Source organism: Callithrix jacchus, chromosome 14 (genome assembly GCF_049354715.1).
Source record: "Callithrix jacchus isolate 240 chromosome 14, calJac240_pri, whole genome shotgun sequence".
NCBI classification, from domain to species: Eukaryota; Metazoa; Chordata; class Mammalia; order Primates; family Cebidae; genus Callithrix; species Callithrix jacchus.
In genome coordinates, this window is record NC_133515.1 from 60,306,210 (window position 1) to 60,327,433 (window position 21,224).

The 21,224-nt window shown below is 38.6% G+C and overlaps 1 protein-coding gene and 1 pseudogene across 2 annotated transcripts in view; one reads left to right on the plus strand and one right to left on the minus strand.

Moving 5' to 3' along the window:
• Positions 1–21,224, minus strand: part of ACYP2 (acylphosphatase 2) — a 199,011-nt gene that overhangs the window by 89,290 nt on the left and 88,497 nt on the right. The gene's annotated exons all lie outside the window — the stretch shown is intronic.
• Positions 10,581–12,341, plus strand: LOC103787950 (26S proteasome regulatory subunit 4 pseudogene; annotated as a pseudogene).

Sequence of the window (21,224 nt, forward strand, 5' to 3'; positions counted from 1 at the left end):
ACAGATACTTCTCAAAAGAACACATACACAGAGCCAATAGCATATGAAAAAATGCTCAACATCACTAATCATTACAAAAATGCAAATCAAAACCACAATGAGATACTGCCTCATACCAGTCAGAATGGCTACTATTAAAAAGTCAAAAAAATAACATGCTGGTGAGGTTGCAGAGAAAAGGCAATGCTTATACACTGCTGGTGGGAATAAATTAGTGCAGCCACTGTGGAAAGCAGTTTGGAAATTGCTTAAAACAGAGCTACTATTTGACCCAGAAATCTCATTATTGGGTATATACCCAAAGGAATATAAATCATTCTACCATAAAGACATATGCACGTGTATGTTTATCACAGTACTATTCACAAGAGCAAAGACATGGAATCAATCTAGATGCCCATTAATGGTGAACTGGATAAAGAAAATATACATATACGCCATGGAATACTACACAGCCACAAAAATGAATAAAATCATGTCCTTTGCAGTAACATGGGTGGAACTGGAGGCCATTATTCTAAACAAATTAATGCAAGAACAGAAAACCAAATACCATATGTTCACTCTTAAAAATGGGAGCTAATCATTGACACAATGGGAGTACACATGGACACAAAGAAGGGAAAAACAGACATTGGTGACCACTTAAAGGTGAAGGGTGGGAAGAGGGTAACGACTGAAAAACTATCAGGTACAACATAATGGGTACACCAAACAACTGTGACATGCAATTTACCCATGTAACAAATCTGCACAACTATGCCCTGAGCCAAAAATAAAAGCTGGAGAAAAAGAAAATAGTCATGACATTTTTGGAAAAAAAAAAAAGTGAGTGGCAGCTTCTATTTAAATTAGTTTATTTCTAGATGGTGAGATTACAGGTGATTTAAATTTACTTTATATAAACTTTTTGAATAATTTAATACAAGAATATACTCTTTTTATCAAAATGAAATAAACATAATTTCTCAACTGTATTTGGCTACTGCCACTACAGATTACACAACAACTTTAGAAAAGGAATCTGCTGACCACATGGGTGAGCTGACTAATGAGGAATGCATACTAGCTCCTCTGTACTACATCCTTGCTACCTGGGTCACAGTTAATAAGCTATGCGTCAGAAATTAAGCCATTTTATTTGTATTCATTGGATATAATAACTCCTGTTTTGATGCTGAAAGCAGGGAAGCAGATAATAAAGCCTGGAGGACAGACCACTACTAAGATGATCATAACTGGGGTTTTGCAACCCTAGTAAAACATAAGGAAATCCATTCTCAGTCAGCTGTGAGGGAAAAGGGAGATTACAGCTGAGGCCCCAGGATAACAGGTGAACTCAAATTAAAATGGCAAAGCAGAAATTCTATGTGCAATTGGATATGTAATCTATGACACTTATTGTCTATAACGTGAAAGGAAATTCATTCACTTAAATATCCAGAGATCATGCTCAGCATATGTGCATTAGTCAATGAAATTAGCAAAATTTCCAAAGGATTTTGCATCCCCCCCCAAATAAATAAAAGCTTAGGCAATATGAAAATCAGTGAGATAAAAGTCTCCAGCTTCAGATTTTAAAAAATCCAAAATTTGCCTCTGCTGAAAAACTAACACTGTCTTACCATCACTACTACTAGTATACCAAATTCATTCATTCTTTCATCTGTTTACCCCTTCATTTATCTACAGCGAATACGAACACCTACTATGTGCCAAGCACTATGGCAGGCAGTGGGTGGAGCTTACAATCAGCCCCTGGCTAAAATCCTGTCAGAAATAAATCAGCTAGAAATAAGTCAGCAAAGAGAGAGAGACAGAGAGAGAGAAAAAGAAAGCAGAGTTCCTGGCATCACGAAGCATACAAGTTTGCTCTACCTGAACTTTCAAGCACTGATTATATCTTACGCCACTGGTCAATTAGAGATGGAAATAATGAGCCTTAAAGTTGCATCATAATGCAATACATAGACAAAGAAATGGTAGACATCATATAGATATTTGAAACACAAATGTTGAGTCTAGAGTTTGGTAAATAAATCACTTCTTCTAATATTTAAATATTAAAATTAAATATAAGCAGTAATACATGAAGATTTAAATATCATAGTTTCCAAAGTAAAATAAAATAAAAATTATATACTCAAACACAGATCTGACAACACTAACCATAGCCAGGACTGGATTGAGAGCTTCCCAATCATACTTTAAACCAAACTAGGTACATTAGGATGCCAAGTAGATGGGATTAGCAGAGGAAGAACTAATAGCAGTTAGATTTTTCTCTTAAAACAAAACATATCAAAATTACATATAATGCATATTTCACATTATATATGAAACATTATATATTCAAAATTATATATAATTCATAACTCATATGTCCAGGATGTCAACATCAGAGTTAAATATCACTGTAATGCTATACTTTGAATAGCTTTAGAATTGAAAAACTATTTATTTGTGTGTTTAAATACATAGAAATTTGCTTTTGGATCCCAAAGTATTTATTTATTTATTTATCATCAGAAAACTGTTGGGTACTCTGTAACAGTATTTCTAAAACAAAAATTTATGAATCTATTATTAAAAGTCTTCAAATTCTTGATGTTTTAAAAAATATTTTTGTTTTAATGTTTATGATAATCTATAAAAAGGAATTTAAAGATCATCTGCACTTTCAGATGACCCCTTGCAACTGAGTACTTCATGAGATTTTTGTGCAGTAGTTTGTATTGTACAATTGAGTTGACATCAGGGAAATCTGTATAACAGAAGGAAGGCCCTATGGTCCAAATAAGCAGAGAGGTGAAAGAGACCAGTGTGATCTTTGCCTGTAGCAACTCATATCAATTTATTGGAAATAAGTATGGTCATAAGTATGCAAAAAATAATTTTTCTATTCTTGATCCTAGCAGCGATTGTGTCAGATACCTATTTAATGAAGATGTCTAATAATTAGGCTACCTTTACCTTCAAGTAATGGAGCTTTAAAGGGTTACCAAATCTTTGCTGCTGTGAACTGTGCCACAATAAACACACGTGTGCACGTGTCTTTATGGCTGAATGTTTTATAATCCTTTTAGTATATACCCAATAATGGGATTACTGGGTCAAATGGTATTTCTGGTTCCACATCCTTAATGAATCCCATCAAAGATAGACTGGGTAAAGAAAATGCGGCCCATCCTGGCCAACATGGTGAAACCCTGTCTGTACCAAAAATACAAAAAATTAGCTGGACATGGTGGCACATGCCTGTAATCCCAGCTACTTGGGAGGCTGAGACAGGAGAATTGCTTGAACCCAGGAGGCGAAGGTTGCAGTGAGCTGAGAATGCACCATTGCACTCCAGCCTGGACAACAAGAGCGAAACTCCATCTCAAAAAAAAAAAAGAAAGAAAGAAGAAAGAACGGAAAGAAAAAGAAAGAAAGAAAGAAAGAAAGAAAGAAAGAAAGAAAGAAAGAAAGAAAGAAAGAGCGAAAGAAAGAAAGAAAAAACACGGCACATATACACCATGGAATATTATGCAGCCATTAAAAAAGGATGAGTTCATGTCCTTTGCAGGGACATGATAAAGCTGGAAATGATCATTCTCAGCAAACTGACACAAGAACAGAAAACCAAACAGCATGTTCTCACTCCTAAGTTGGTGCTAAATGATGAGAACACATGAACAAAGGGAGGAGAACATCACATACTGGGGCCCGTCAGGGGATGGCAGGGTTAGGGGAGGGATAGCAGGGGGTGGGGGGATTGGGGAGGGCTAATATTAGAAGAAATACCTAATGTAGATGACAGGGGAATGGATGCAGCAAACCACCATGGCACATGTATGCCTATGCAACAAACCTGTACATTCTGCACATGTACCCCAGAACTTAAAGTATAGTAATAAATAAATAAATAAAAATAAAGAGTTACCAAGTGATACATCTTCAACCTACTATTCCAAGACTACTCACTGGTAGAGTTTTACTAAAGACTTAATGAGCCTAATTTCCAATTAGAGATTGAAAATTATTAATAGTATTTTGAATAAACAATATTTATAAGTACTTACAATACTTATGCAAGTAGTTATTATAAGTACTTGTAAATATTGTCTATTCAAAATAATATTAATGATTTTATTAATTTTTTATCTCACAAAAAATTAGATATGTATTATATTATTATATTATCAAAATTCAAATACAGAAACAGATGAACCATAGAACTAGATTTGTGGCAACATCTCTCTCTAATTCCCTAAATCAACAACTATTTCAGCAAAGCAGTGTCACCTAGCCCACTAAAACAGATTGGAACTGAATTACAACACTTAATTTGCATTATAATGGTTGTGTAATCCTATTTATATTTAATGTTTTAGTTTGTATAGGGTGATAAGCACAAAAATTATATGTTTGTATATATTAAGTAATGTAACAAACAATATAAGTAATATAAGCAACATAAAAGCAATTTCAGTCAATACTGGAAGTTCAGGAATTTTATTTTTCTAAAAGAGGATGGGATATATTTCTCAATTTAGGGAACCCTGCTTTATGATATGCATTAGTTTTATCAAGGATTTAAGAGAAAAGGAATGTAGTACTATGGTTCTCTGTTAATTTTTTGTCTGTCTGTTTGAGACAGAGTCTCACTCTGTCACCCAGGCTGGAGTACAGGAGTGCAATCTCGGCTCACTGCAACCTCCACCTCCCAGGTTCAAGCAGTTCTCCGGCCTCAGCCTCCCGAGTGTCAGAGATTATAGAAGTCCACCACCACATCCAGCTACTTTTTGTATTTGTAGTAGAGACAGGGTTTCACCATGTTGGCCAGGCTGGTCTCGAACTCCTGGCCTCAAGCAATCTGCCAGTTTGGGCCTCCCAAAGTGCTGGGTTTCACTTAACTCGTGATCCCAAAATCAAATCAAGAAATTGATTGCAAACTAATGTTTTTTGTATCCTTGCTTCTGCTTTATTCCCCAACTTCACAGCTCAATGTGGCAGGAATAGAGTGAAGATAGCCAGAAATGATGGGACGCACTCAGGAAAAGGAACGCTTTTTTTTTTTAAACAGTCTCTATACTGAATTGTAAATGTTTTCATATTTTGTCTCAAACTGAACTGTCAATTTCTGAAGAGATAGGACAGTGTCAATGCCTGTTACAACTGAGAGGCTTAATAAATGTTTGCCAGATGAAGGAGTGAACCATTCCAGGTCATTTTCTCACTTAACTTATTCTGGTCTGGTCCAAAGAAAATTCATCCAAACAATGCCTTAATATGACTATTTAAATTATATAAGACATACCTTATAAGAAGTGCACTTGTTAGCCCTGTGCAGTGACTCACGCCTGTAATCCCAGCACTTTGTAAGGCCAAGGGGGGCAGATCACAAGGTCAGGAGATCGAGACCATCCTGGCTAACACGGTGAAACCCCATCTCTACTAAAAATACAAAAAATTAGCCAGGCATGGTAGCACGTGCCTGTAGTCCCAGGAACTTGGGAGGCTGAAGCAGGAAAATAACTCGAACCCGGGAGGCAGAGGTTGCAGTGAACCGAGATCACGCCATTGCACTCCAGCCTGGGTGACAGAGCAAGATTCTGTCTCAAAAAAAAAAGAACAAGTGTACTGTTGACTCATCAAAGGGTCACAATTGATTATTAAGTGTCAAGATTCTTGAAGACTAACCTTTGGAGGAGGCTCTCTGAATGATAAGAAATAATTCTAAGATGGTATGAACAGTATGTTCAAATTTTCTAGAGAAAATAAAACATGCAATTTTATCCCCTTTGCATTAAAATTATGAACTATAAAATAATAAGTATAACAACCAAGAATCAGAAAGTAATATGAATTAAGATAAGGAGTACATTAAACAGCAATATTAAAAATACATTAAATTTTTTTAAAAATCCAGTAGTTCACAAAAATGAAAAGTTTCCCTACCTCCTCCCCAGTATCATATTTTAAGAAAACAGATTTTTTTTTCCATTTCTGGGTGTACTAGCTGAGAAGCCAGCAAATATTCCTAGCTTCATTCTTAAGAACTGATGAAATACATCTGTAAAAATAAACAGTTTAAAAAGCAGAGCTTGCCAAAAAAAAAAGCAAATAAATTGTTTTTGTCATTTCCTCAATACTTTAATAAAGGAGAAATCAAAATAAAATCCAATAAACTTTATATTACAAATTGCCTCAATTAACATATATGCACACACACACACACACACAAAATCACACAACTGGGTATGAGGAGACAATGTGACAGATGCCTTCTCCCATAAAATTTGATTTATGACACAGAATGCTATGCAATATTGTATGCATATGACATTTTTTCTTCTTACTTTTCTCTATAACTGAGAACTATACTGAGCCCTGAAAAAAAACACTCCCTTTTTGTCAAAATCTAAACAAATTCTTACCAGGAGGCTGTTTAATGAGGTAAGTGAATTACTAAGCCACTCTTTCAATTTGTGCTTCTGCAGCAAAGAGGCCTTTGGAGCTAAGAAAATAATTTCTGTTGTATCCTTTTTTTTTTTTTTTGAGACAGAGTCTCACTCTGTTGCCCAGGCTGGAGTGCAGCGGTGCAATCTCAGCTCACTGCAACCTCTGCCTCCCAGGTTCAAGCGATTCTCAGCCTCCCAAGTTGCTGGGATTAAGACGCCCATCAATATGCCTAGCTAATATTTTGGATTTTTAGTAGAGATGGGGTTTCACCATGTTGGCCAGGCTGGTCTCAAACTGGTGACCTCATGATTTGCCCACCTCGGCCTCCCAAAGTGTTGGGATTACAGGTGTGAGCCACCACACCCGGCTGTATTCTGGTCTTCTGGACAAAAACTAATTTCCTTCCCAACCCTGGTGGCAGGAAATGATGCCAAGCTAATGGATAGTCTTGTAGAGATTGAGCTTGATCTCTAACAATTAAAAAGAAACACCACCCTCCCCACCCCCGCTCCCCCCACACGTACACAACAAACCTCCATTCACTATGCTAAGGATTGAAAAAAGAAAAACACAGATGCAGGTCTGCCACATAACGTAAAAAAAAAAAGTGTAAGACTAAGGGTAGTATGCTATTCACATCAGGATCAAACTGAGAAATCAGAGAGAAAGAGGAAAGAAGGGGCAGGGAAAGAGGAAGAACCACTTTAGGGATATGGGAGAAAATACAGTGTAAATTGTATTACAGAAGACAAAAACTTGGTGACAACAACAAAAAAAAATTAGAGGATTAGTGCAACTAGAAGATTCTGACTGGATCTTGAGGGTCAGAGGAAAAGCAAGCTTGACATCAAGCTGAAGGCACAGCAAATCACAGGCAGACCATAACCCAGAAAATACATGTCATATATCTGTGTGAGGTCCTGGAACACTCTGTGTTATAACAGGCTTAGGATTGCAGAAATTGCACAGAATGACAAGTTGTTTGACCTTCTCTCTCTAATCTACATTTTGGCTGCTCTTTTAAGTATGCATTCAAAACTGCCCAATATTGAATGCACACACAGAACTTGAAAGCTGAGTTTCAAAGAACAAACTAGAACAATACCATTGCAGAAGATTGACCCAAAAAATGTTCTGGAAAAAAATCCAAACTGATAAGAATTATGATTCATGGTATTTATGTTTCATGACCCATTCACTCATTTTTGGAGTGCTACAGTATAATTCACATCTTTATTACCGCAGAGTTGCACTAAATACTGAATCCCAATTAGTAAAAATGCTAGCTAACATTGTCTTTAATTTGGTTCATCGACAATAACATATGCAAGATGCCTGTGTTGGTACATCCTATGTGTCAACTTGGCTAGACTGTGGTGCTCAATTATTTGGTCAAATTTTACTCTAAAGGTTGCTGTAAAGGTATTTTGTAGATATGATTAACATTTACAATCAGTTGAATTTAATTAAAGCAAATTACCATCCATAATGTGAGTAGGTGTTACCCAATCAACTGAAGAACTTAAAGAGCAAAGACTGAAGCTCCTGGGAGAAGAAATTCTACATCCAGTCTACGAGGTAGAGAAGTTCTGCCCATTTCCAGGCTTCAGACTCAAGACTGCAATATCAACTCTTATTTGAATTTCTAGCCCGCTGGCCTTCCCTACAAATTCCAACTTGCCCACCATCATCATCACATGAGCCATTTCCTTACATTCTCTCTCTGCATATACATACACACATGTACATATTCATGTATATACATATATATACAATAACTTGAGATATAGGCATATATATGTGTATACTCATATCTATATATATATCTCTATGCAGATACATTCTATATATATACATATACACACTCATATATAATCTCCCTCTACATATATATACGTATACATGCATGTGCACATGTGTGCATGCATGCACACGCACACACACACAATAGGTTCTGCTTCTCTAGAGAACCCTAATACAATGCCCCAAATCATAACAAAAACAAATGTACTGCATTCATCCTAATATTATATAAATTTTATAACTTGAGAAAAACATTGTCTAACATCAAATTTACAAAGTTTTCAAACCACTCAAAAAGTCTGCCCCAAACAATATGGTTGGAGCCCATGAAAGTTCCCTCTATGGTATATAGCTTTTATTACACATATTAAGAGTTTAAAACAGACTGCACCCCCTACAGGGGAACATTCAGTTTGCATTTCTACATTACATTTTGGAGCAAGTACGTGAATTTTTTTTACTCTATAGTTATGGAAAAAAATCACAAAAAGGATAAGATTGAGCTAAAGTGAAAATGGGTCAGTAAACCTGTTTATGGGAAACAAAAAGACACCAATACCGTGGAGAGTTTACCAAATGCTAACAGGCACCTGGCATAAGTAAAGGATGTCATTTGTGAAAACTATGAGTCCTAGCTCTGTCAAAGCACCAAGGACAATCTTATTTTCAAAGTGCCTTTTAGTACATTTGTTCTGAATCAAATACAATGGAGATATCATTTACTAATTAGACCTTAGCAAAGCAGCAGGTGACCTAATTAAACACGAACATATAATAACATGATCTGAATAGGAGCATTTTAGAAACACAGAACTTGCAAAAAAATTTAATTGGATAGAAAAATAATTCAAAGTAGTTTTCCAAGCATGACCAGCAAAGGTGGTAAATAATAGATCTAAATTACGATTCATGGTATCTGCCTCTAATGCACAATGTCATTCATTATGAATATTTAAGAAAACTATTTTCAAACAAATGCATTACAATGATATACTGAGCCTAAGGCCTCAAACTTAAAACCCAAATGTGTTAAAGGACGGGAGAATTGACAAAAATGTGGAAAGTTTCAGGTATAAGAGGGTTAGGAGGCAGCGTGCATGCCCCATCAAAAAGCAAGTTTACATGAAAATAATGCAACGACTTTGTTTCTTCTTAACAGAATGCATCAGTGCCAGGCAGAATGCAACAAGCAACTGCTAGTTTATAATCCTTGGACTAGACAATATAAGTAAATTAGAATGGTAAATACAGGAATTATTAAAGAGAACATGGCCATAAATATCCAGGAAATATATACACTCAAAAAAGGAATTTATGTTTGATAAGTACATTATTCATATTTATATATTTAACCCTAAACAAAAGCTTGTATCACATGAAAAGTGCAAAATTAGCTGCAGATGAATATCCCTGACCCAATTATAGAAGACACTTTGGTAAATCTGTGTAGACTAAAGGCTCCAAGAAGGTAGTTAAATTTCAGAGGGGTAAAGGGGGAGAGAATTTCAGAAAACGGATTTATAAAGGAATGAAAATATTTGGAAAAGATTGGTAAAAAGGAGATACTTGGGAAGGTAAATCTAAGTCACTATAGAAAGAATGTTGAAGAGATGGGTCTTTACCATCTGGGCCCTCTGTAGAAGAGTTGAGAATAACCCACAGCAATAGTGATGTGACGGCTGCCTCATCTGGGAAGAGAGATCAACTGCAGCCACCTCAAAGAGGTAAAACATAGATGTATAATAGGAGTGAGTGAGGAGAAGAATGTATAACTGGTATCATAAGAGGATGTACAAAGGTTTGTAAGAAACCAAGGACAAGAGCAGAAAACAGTAGGTCACGCTATAAGGAACCAAGTCTTCTCTTCCTTGCAGATGGTCTATCTGCTTCTCTCTGAGCATCATCTCAGACGCTGACTGCTTTTTCCGGTTGTTCCCTCTCTAGGCCCAGATGCTGTCTCAGAATTTTTTAGATCAGCTCCCATGGGTTACTGGCAATATCCACCATGGCCCCTCAGACTCCAACCACCACACCTATGCAGGTGCTTGAGAAAACACACTCCTTGACCTAAGAAACCAAACTCTGTAGACATTTAAGGGACTTAGCAATTCAAAGGAGGGAAGCCAGAATGGAGAGATAGGCAAATTTTACAAAAGCCAAATTAATGGAAGAAACAATAAAAAATGCAGTAGGAATGTTTAAAGGGATACACATGGAGGATAACTACAAAAACTGGAGGAGAAGGTGCCTATGAGAAACATGAAATCTAGGGCTTAAGCTCCAAAAGGAAGTAAAATGAATGGCTGGTATTAAAAACAAAGTAGAGCTTGAGTGGCCAAGGCAAGATGGGTCAAAGACAGAGTGGTGGTCATGGTCCTGGAGGTGGCAAGGATGACAAGGACAAGAAAAAGAAATATGAACCTCCTGCACCAACTAGAGTGGAGAAAAAGAAGAAAACAAAGGGACCAGATGCTGCCAGCAAATTGCCACTGGTGACACCTCACACTCAGTGCTGGTTAAAATTACTAAAGTTAGAGAGAATTAAAGACTATCTTCTCATGGAGGAAAAATTCATTAGAAATCAGGAACAAATAAAACCATTAGAAGAAAAACAAGAGGAGGAAAGATCAAAAGTGGATGATCTGAGGGGCACCCCGATGTCAGCAGGAACCTTGGGGAAGAGATCATCGATGAGAACACTACATTAGCATTCTGTCATTTGTAGACAAGGATCTGCTGGAACCTGGCTGCTCAGTCCTGCTCAACCATAAGGTGCATGCCATAATAGGGGTGCTGATGGATAACATGGATCCCCTGGTCACAGTGATGAAGGTGGAAAAGGCCCCCCAGGAGATATATACTGATATTGGGGGCTTGGACAACCAAATTCAGGAAATTAAGGAATCTGTGGAGCTTCCTCTCACACACCCTGAATATTATGAAGAGATGGGTATAAAGCCTCCTAAGGGGGTCATTCTCTATGGTCCACCTGGCACAGGTAAAACCTTGTTAGTCAAAGCAGTAGCAAACCAAACCTCCGCCACTTTCTTGACAGTGGTTGGCTCTGAACTTATTCAGAAGTACCTAGGTGATAGGCCCAAACTCGTATGGGAACTGTTTCGAGTTGCTGAAGAACATGCACCATCTATCGTGTTTATTGATGAAATTGACGCCATTGGGACAAAAAGATATGACTCAAATTCTGGTGGTGAGAAATTCGGTGAACAATGTTGGAACTGCTGAACCAGTTGGATGAATTTGATTCTAGGGGAGATGGGAAGGTTATCATGGCCACAAACTGAATAGAAACTTTGGATCCAGCCCTTATCAGATCAGGCCACATTGACAGGAAGATCAAGTTTCCCCTGCCTGATGAAAAGACTAAGAAGCGCATCTTTCAGATTCACACATGTAGGATGATGCTGGCCGATGATGTAACCCTGGACGACTTGATCATGGCTAAAGATGACCTCTCTAGTGCTGACATGAAGGCAATCTGTACAGAAGCTGGTCTGATGGCCTTAAGAGAACGTAGAAGGAAAGTAACAAATGAAGACTTCAAAAAATCTAAAGAAAATGTTTTTTATAAGAAACAGGAAGGCACCCCGAGGAGCTCTATCTCTAGTGAACCACAGTTGCCATCAGGAAAATGGGAGATTTCTCCATCCCTGAAAGGGATGAGGTTGGTGGAGTTGCCCAGAGCAATCCCTGTTCCCATTGGTTTTTATTAGCAAAACATCCTGTGTCTTTTGGAGTACGATGTGTAAGTGCCCACTGGGTGGCCTTCGTCCGTCGGTCACTGTGCAGCAGTCTACTTCTCAACAAAGTGTGCTCTTTCACACACAAAAAAAACAAAGTAGTAAACTGAAATATGAAGCAGGAAACTATCACATCACAAGGCAAAAATAATGAAGAAATACCCATCAATGGTGAAAATATAACAGACATACAGGACAGATTGAGGAGGCCTAATAAGTAAATAGCACTTCCAGAAAGAGAAAAGAACAGAAGCAATAATCAAACAGGAAAACTCTGAAGTGATGAAAGAACTGAGTTTTCAGATCAAAGGAGCTCACCAAATGCCAGGCAGTTATAAGGGAAATAAAAGACACATTCTTGACATTTTTATGGTGAAATTTTAAACTCCAACTAGAAAGAACAGGTCTTTTAGGCTTCAAGACAGCAAGAACAGGATATTTACTTAGAAAAGTAAAATAATCTGGCTTCCATACTGCAACCTACAATAAGTACATAAACTTTTAGAAAACAGGACTGCATTCCAAGAATCCTGTGTCCAGGCAAGAGATAATCCAGGGGTGTCCAATCTTTTGATAGGCACCTATATTCCCCGCTACTCAAGAGGCTGAGGCATGAGAATCACTTGAACCTGGGAGGTGAAAGTTGCAGTGACCAAGATCGCGCCACTGCACTCCAGACCTGGGTGACAGAGTGAGACTCTGTCCTAAAAAAAAAAAGAGGGCGGGCGCGGTGGCTCACACCTGTAATCCAAGCACTTTGGGAGGCCGAGGCGGGTGGATCACGAGGTCAAGAGATTGAGACCATCCTGGTCAACATGGTGAAACCCCATCTCTACTAAAAATACAAAAAATTAGCTGGGCATGGTGGCGCGTGCCTGTAATCCCAGCTACTCAGGAGGCTGAGGCAGGAGAATTGTCTGAACCCAGGAGGCGGAGGTTGCAGTGAGCCGAGATCGTGCCATTGCACTGCAGCCTGGGTAACAAGAGCGAAACTCCGTCTCAAAAGAGAAGAGAGAGAGAGAGAGAGAGAGAGAGAGAGAGAGAGAGAGAGAGAGAGAGAGAGAGAGGAGGGAGGGAGGGAGGGAGGGAGGAAGGAAGGAAGGAAGGAAGGAAGGAAGGAAGGAAGGAAGGAAGGAAGGAAGGAAGGAAGGAAAGAACTGACCATCATCATCAATTTTTCACCTTTTGTTCTTCAAAAAGACACAACCAAGAAAGTGAAAAAACAGCCCACAGAATGGGAGAAAATATTTGCAAATTCTGTATCTGATAAGGTTCTAGTATTCAGAATATATATATAAAGAACTCTTACAATTCAACAATTAAAAAAAGAGAGAACCCCAATTTTTTAATGGGGAAACAATTTGGACAGATATTTCTGTAGAGTGTATTCAGATGGCTGATAAGCACATGAAAAGATTTTAACATGATCAGCCATCAGGGAAATACAAATCAAAACCACAATGAGATACCACTTCATACTCTAGAATAGCTATGATAAAAATGACAATAACGACAAGTGTTGGTGAGGATGTAGAGAAATTAGAACCTTCATACACTGCCAGTGGGAGTGCAAAATGCTACCAATACTTTTGGAAAGCAATCTGGTGATTCCTCAAAAAGTTAACACAGAGTTGCCAAATAACCCAGCAATTCTACTCCTACGAATACACTCTAGAGAACAAATAACAATATGTCCACACAAAAGTACGTTCATGAATGTTCAAAGTCGCATTATTTGCAATCACCAAAAAGTGGAAAGAGCCCAAATGTCCATCAACTAGTGAACAGATTAACAAAATGTGGCATATTCCGATAATGTTATTCAGCTATAAAACAGAATGTATCACTAATACATGCTACTATATGAATAAACCTTGAAAACATTATCCTAAGTGAAAGAAGCCAGACACCAAAGGGCATATATTGTATGATACCAATAAAATGAAATGTCCAGAATAGGCAAATCCATAGAGAGAAATAGTAGATTAGTGGTTGCCAGGGGTGGAGGGTAGGGAGAAATAGGGAATGACTGCCAGTGGGTATCCAACTCAAGCCTTGTTGACAATTGCTCCATTTCCTCTATAACCTCATTTAATCTTCACAATAGCCCAGTATACGGTGAGGGCATGTGCATACATATATATATGTATATATACACACACACACATATGTGTATGTATTTCCGTATGTGCATATATATACATATATATACATACTGCCCTGTTCTGTCATGTGGGAGAATATATACATACATATATATATACATATATATGCACATACAGAAATACACACACACACACACACACAATCATCTCCACTTTATAGATGAAGAAACCAAAGATCAAAGCAATTAATTAGCCCAAGGACACACAGCTGGCAATTGAGAGATACCAAACTCAACTTCAGATTTTTGGACTCCATATTCTCCAACTGAAAACACACTTTCCTTTTCATGTGAATGAGCAAAGCTGTATAAAGACATCCTTTCTACAAAAACAAATATAATTGAGATGCAAAAGAGAAGGGTGCAAGTTAAAGGAATATTTTGTGAACTAGGTTTAAATAGAAAACTGTGCTTAAATTTGAGCATGCCTCTGCACAGATGCTCACTGCACACAGCTGGAGTGGTCAGAGAATAATAAGATGCAGAGCCATCACAACAATCATCAGGCACCCATCAGTGTGCCTCCCACATGACAGAACAGGGCAGTGGTTAAAGGCACTGACTCTGAAGTCAGGCTGCCTGGGCTAAAATCCTGGCTCTACTGCTCCCTGGTTCTTAAACCGAGGTAAATCCAAACTTCTCAACTCTGTATTTCCCTGACTTCAAAAATTATCTCTCCTATAGTCTTTTCCATTTTCCTAAGTAATAAGCCTAGAAGTGAGTTATCCTTGATTTCTCTTCTGTCTCTATCCATAAAAAAAAGGCAATGGTGTTCTGAGAAACCTAAATGACCAAGGAATCCTGTAATATCCTCTCTTATTTGTGTTACTTCCCTGTGTTAACCAACTACCGATGCTGAAAATGACGAGGGAAGGAAAGGGAACCATAGGGCAACCCAGAGCTCCTTCTCCTTGCCCATCTCTTACCTATCAGGAAGCTGAAGGGGGAGAGTGATGGTAGAATGGGCATGAAACAAGAAGTGAAATAAAACAGTTGAGCTTGATTTGTGCCACATTTCCACAGTTCTGGTAAGAACAAAGTACATATGCATGCACAGACTATGAAAGAGGGGTTGGGTGATTTCAGGGATTCTGGATATGAACTAATTTTTTAAATTTATTGATTTTTGTTCATTTTTAAAAAGTCTTTTATCCCTAAAAATGTTCTTATTTTGCATTTAAAACCAGTATTGCACAATATACAGATGAATGGTAAAATTCATGCTAATAATTTTAAGCTTTAATTTTTCTTTACTTAGAATGACATTAAACAATAAAACAAACAAAAAATACCATGACAAGTTGATGGACTGTGAAACAAACATTTTATAGTTTAGCACCTTTAATAGTACTCTTCCCCCTACTTTTTGAACAAGAGGCCCCACAAAATATGCAGCTGGCCCCATGGGAGCTAGGACAGCCTCCTTCCTAACTGGTTCCTGTCTTCCGTGCTTCCCCTGCCACACTCCTTTCTCTACAGCAGCCAGAGTGCTCTTTTTAAAATCGTAAGTTGGCCACGCACGGTGGCTCACATCTGAAATCCCACCACTCTGGGAGGCTGAGGTGGGTGGATCACCTAAGGTCAAGAGTTCAAGGCTAGCCTGGCCAACATGGTGAAACATTGTCTCTACTAAAAATACAAAATTAGCTGGTTGTGGTGGCATATGCCTGTAATCCCAGCTACGTGGGAGGCTAAGGCAGAAGAATCGCTTGAACTGGGGAGGCGGAGGTTGCGTGAGCCAAGATCATGCCATTGCACTAGAGCCTGGGCAATAAGAGTGAAACTCTGTCTCAAAATAAATTAAAATAAATCATAAGTAGATCACTTGAACCCTGCTTAAAACCCTTCGTGTAGGAAGCAGAAGCCACAATAAAATATCAGTTTCTTACCCAAGACCTGACTGTCCCTTCCCAACCTTTTGACCCAAGCCTTCACCACACACCCCCTTCCTCTCAGCCTTCCACCCCACTAGCCTTCTAATTGTTCCTCAAAGAAAGCACATTCCTGTCTTGGGGCCTTTGCACCATGCGGTCCCTCAGCCCAGATTGCTTTTACCCTAGATCTTTGTATGACTGGCTTCCCCTTGCCATTGGGGTCTCAGCTCATCCCTCATCCTGGCCGCCCCAGCTAAGCAGTTCCACAAGCACTCCTGTCACACAACCTCAGAGCATGCATTGCTATCTGATATGCTGCTTACTAATTCACTGCTTTCTCCTCAAGACTTTAAGCTCCTCAAAAGCTGGATCTTTGCGTATACTGCTCACTACTTTTATTGGTAAAGGGAAAGGGGGTTAATGCCCCTGGGGAAGATAGGAGTTGATGAAAAAGTTCCAGCTTTCTCCCCTTCAACCCTCACAGGGAGTGGGAGAAGGAAGTAATTCTGAGATGCATTTTTCACTGCTCCTCAGATATACAGTACCCTGGTGGCCCTGAGGTAGCTCTCAACCCAACATCAACTCCTTGATTAGCTGTTCTTGCTTCCCTGTTTCATTCTCCTTTCTCTGTTATTCTGCTTCCTGAAATCACCTCCCAATCAACCACTCACTCTCTAGACTATGTCTCAGGTTTGCTCTTAGGGAGATCTCAGCTAAAATAACCTCTAAGCCTCATTTTCTCCTCTGTAAAGGGGGTTTATGAGACTACCTCATCTCATTAATACATTCTCCTAACACAGCGCTGTTTTAACTCAGTGTTGTGCTATGAGGATGAAATGAGATGATGCACAGACAGTGGGCGGACATGGTGTCCGGCACACGGAAAAATTCCACCAGTACTACTTCGCTCATAATACCAACAGTGAGCAACACTTCAAACATTTAATCTACCATGATATACTTTCACAGGAAATCAAACAAGCAATTCAAATAAATGTGGGGCGATCTTCTAGCACCATGGTCCTCAAAAGGGAGCGATTTCATCTCCACCGGGCATGTGACAATGTATGGAGACAAATTTGGTGGCCACAACTGGGGATTGCTGCTGGCAACTAAGGGTGGAGGCCAGAGAGGCTGCTAAACACCCTAATACACAGGACAGCCCCTCACAACAAATGATCCAGCCTCAAATGCCAATGGCACCAAAGCTGATAATCCCTGTCTAGCATAGTATCCTGAGGATGAGACAAGCTTAATATTTATTAAATGTAATTCACCAAATCTTTAAAAAATGGAAATACTCACATCAGAAGAAGAAAGTCAAATCTTGGCTGGAAGTCTGTATATGCTGACCACAGAAAGAGAGCCTAATAAAGCACATGTCCATGGCTCACTTGGGGAAAAGGACAAATCTGTTTTCTTAAAGGACAAATCTTAAAATAGGTTAAGCCTATAGTCCCAGTTATTTAGGAGTCTGAGGTGGGAGGAGGGCTTGAGCCTGGGAGTCGGAGGTTGCAGTGAGTAGAGGTTTCAGTAAGCCAAGATTGTGCCACTGCACTCGAGCCTGGATGACAGAGTGAGACACTGTCTCAAAAAATAAATTAAATATGTTAAATATCAAGATATAGCAGAAGTTCTGGATGCCCATTTAATACACATTCAGCCCTTTCTCCTTAGTAATGAAATCCAATTTTAATTAAGATGACAATGTAGGTTGGGCACAGTGGCTCATGCTTGTCATCCCAGCACTTTAGGAGGCTGAGGCAGGTGGATTACCTGAGGTCAGGAGTTCAAGACCAGCCTGACCAACATAGTGAAACCGTGTCTCTACTGAAAATACAAAACGTAGCTGGTCATGATGGCAGGTGCTACTCAAGAGGCGGAGGCAGGAGAATTGCTTGAACCCAGGAGGCAAAGGTTACAGTGAGCCAAGATTGCACCATTGCACTCCAGCCTGAGCGACAGAGTGAGACTCTATCTCAAAATAAAATAAAATAAATCAATGACAATGTGCCCCTCTTAAAGAATTATTTAACCTTCTCTCTTGCAACTAAATGAAGCTCATGTCACTGAATGACGGCTCTTAAGAAAAAGCTTTAAAGACAGTTAACCCAGTTAGTATAGTTTTTGTTTGTTTGTTTTGCCTTTGGCCAGTCTTCATTCCTGCAGCCCGGGCTGCGGATGTGATAGCTGGGGCTGCGGAGCCATACTGTAACCATGAAGTACCCTGGAGGATGGAGTTTGGGATCTTTGTGAGCAGGGAACTGCCAGGTGAGCCTTGAGCTGTGTCTCTCTGTAGTTCACTCACATAAGAGAGAAACCACCCTCTCTTTTCTTTCAGCCAGTATTACTTGGGCTTCCAGTGACACTTATTTAAGGAATTAAATTGATAAACTATAGTCATGAAAGAAGATTGAATGTCAAAGGATATATATCTAAAGTATTAATATCACCTCTCAGTTAATTACCACTTGCAACAAAAGTTTAAGGATCTGAGAGGATCTGCGGAGGTCCATGAAGCTGGCTAACTTGGTCTGTGGCTGGCAATGCCCTCTATACCATAGCATCTAACTCTCAGCCCCCTTACAGCAGTGACCACATTCCCAAAGAACCGATGAGGCCAGCAGAAGAGAAACAACCTGTAGGCAGATGCACACAATGTTCTGTGAAGATCAAAACCTGCAACTGTAAATGTGACTAGAAAGACAAGAGTGAAGCAGTTTAGCCACTGAATTTTGAGGTCTCTATTCTGACCTAGTTTGGGGAGGTACCAAAAATAAGTCAATGCATATGGTTCTCTCCATTCCTACTTCTGTCTGAATATTCATTATCAGAAAACACAACATCCTAAAATAGCTTCTAGAGTTTCCACTAGTGATACCAACTCTGAATATATACACTTTTATTAATATATAGTCAAGTGACTGCCTACTATGTGGATAACATTGTAAGAAGATGTAAAGGTTCATAAAAGAAGGAAATGGTTCATTCCTAACCTAAATCATTTTTCTGCCTAGTTAGGAATAACAAACATTACACTTGAAAAGAAATTGATAATAACATGACAATGCAACAGAAAGTGTTTGCAGAACGTGTAAATGTATTAAACAAAAAAAAAGCAAATTAAATGTGAGAAATAACATAGGCTTTGATGCTGATGGTACTTACTGCTCAACAGCTATAATTTGTACTCTATGTTCATATATCATATTATTACATACTAATATGGACTTCCTTATAAAAGAAAAAAAAATCAATCAATAAGTGCACTCAAGAATGGCATAGCATGCCTCCTGGATGAAAAAGCTGAGTTGAATGATAGCTTTAACTCAATAAAAGTTTGCAGTTAATTTTTTTCACTTCCAATTATGGATGTCTTATTTCCTGTAGAATTGACTAAAACCCATTACACAGTGTTCCCAAAAGAAAATGTTGATGGAGACTGGGTATGGTGGCTCACGCCTGTAATCCCAGCACTTTAGGAGGCCAAGGCAGGCAGATCACTAGAGTTCAGGAATTCAAGATCAGCCTGGCCAACATGGTGAAACCCCATCTCTACTAAAAATGTAAAAATTAGCCCAGTGTGGTGGCATTCGCCTGTAGTCCCAGCTACTTGGGAGGCTGAGGCAGAAGAATTGCTTGCATCTGGGGGGTGGAGGTTGCAGTGAACCTAAATCACGCCACTGCATTCCAGCCTGGGCGACAGAGGGAGACTTTGTTAAAAGGAAAAAAAGAAAATGCTGATGGGTTAAAAGATGATCAGTCCTAAGGCTTCATATATCATTGCCTATTTGGAAATCTGGTTTTTAATATTTTAAACACAGCACAAATATCAAATGAATGAAACTCTGTAATATAAATTTTAAGCAAATTTTAAATGAATCATAAATGAGAATGTTTCTATTATTTCCCAACTCATTATGTCAATTACTTTCTAATATGTTACTACTTATCATTTGCAGATATAAAGACAACAATAATATCCTAATTACAGATCACAAAAATCGCCTCCATTTTGCCAGCATGCACTATGTGTGTAATAACAGTTGTCAGTCATTCCAGGCTACATTCCAACCTATATTATAGGCTTAAAAATATAAGGCTGATTTTCATCACGAGTATAAATTCCCATAATTATTATTAAATGAAAATCTGGCCTTTTGAGCAAAACAAGAACACAACTGAAAGAAAAAAAACAAATATAAAGCTAAATTTGATTCATTCAATACACTTTATCTTTTGAATACTTGTCATGACTAAGTGCGTGCCAATTCAAGAAATGCATTTGATTCAGATGCAGGGTGGAGTCAGCTCTGGGAGCTCATCCCAGCCCTACCATCCAACAAATGGTATCTGTTTAAATGAGTTCTTTCACTCTCCTCAAACTTCCATTTCCTTCTATTAACAAAGTTTGATAGTAATTTCTATTTTATAGACCTATTTTAGAATTAAATGAGATAATAAAGATATTAATGTTATAACAATACGTAAGTATTCAGCAAATGGTCCCAATTCTTCTTCTGTTATTGGAACAAAATAAAACTAAAAAGTACAGTATTTGACAAACAGGGATTGGAAGTCTCTTTTCCATTTTAAAAGGACAAGTAACACTTCAATAGGTCTTAAAACAATTTAAACCAGGACCTCAACTTGAACCAAGTGTAGCATTATCTGAAAGGCTTTGCTCAGTTCTGTTTTCATGTTTAAGTCACATGTGCAGTATTTTCATAGGGACTACTAACTGAAGCCTGATATGGTTTGGTTCTGTGTCTCTACCCAAATCTCACCTTGAATTGTAACAATCCCCACTTGTCAAGGGTAGGACCCGGTGGAGAATAACTGAATCATGGGGCAGTTTCTCCCATTCTGTCCTCGTGATAGTGAGTGAGTTCTCATGAGATCTGATGGTTTTATAAGTGTCTGGCATTCCCCTGCTGGCACTCATTCTTTTTCCTGCTGCCCTGCGAAGAGGTGCCTTCCACCATGATTGTAAGTTTCCTAAGGCCTCCCTAGCCATGCAGAACTGTGAGTCAATCAGACCCCTAGCCATGCAGAACTGTGAGTCAATCAGACCTCTAGCCATGCAGAACTGTGAGTCAATCAGACCTCTAGCCATGCAGAACTGTGAGTCAATCAGACCTCTAGCCATGCAGAACTGTGAGTCAATCAAATCTCTTT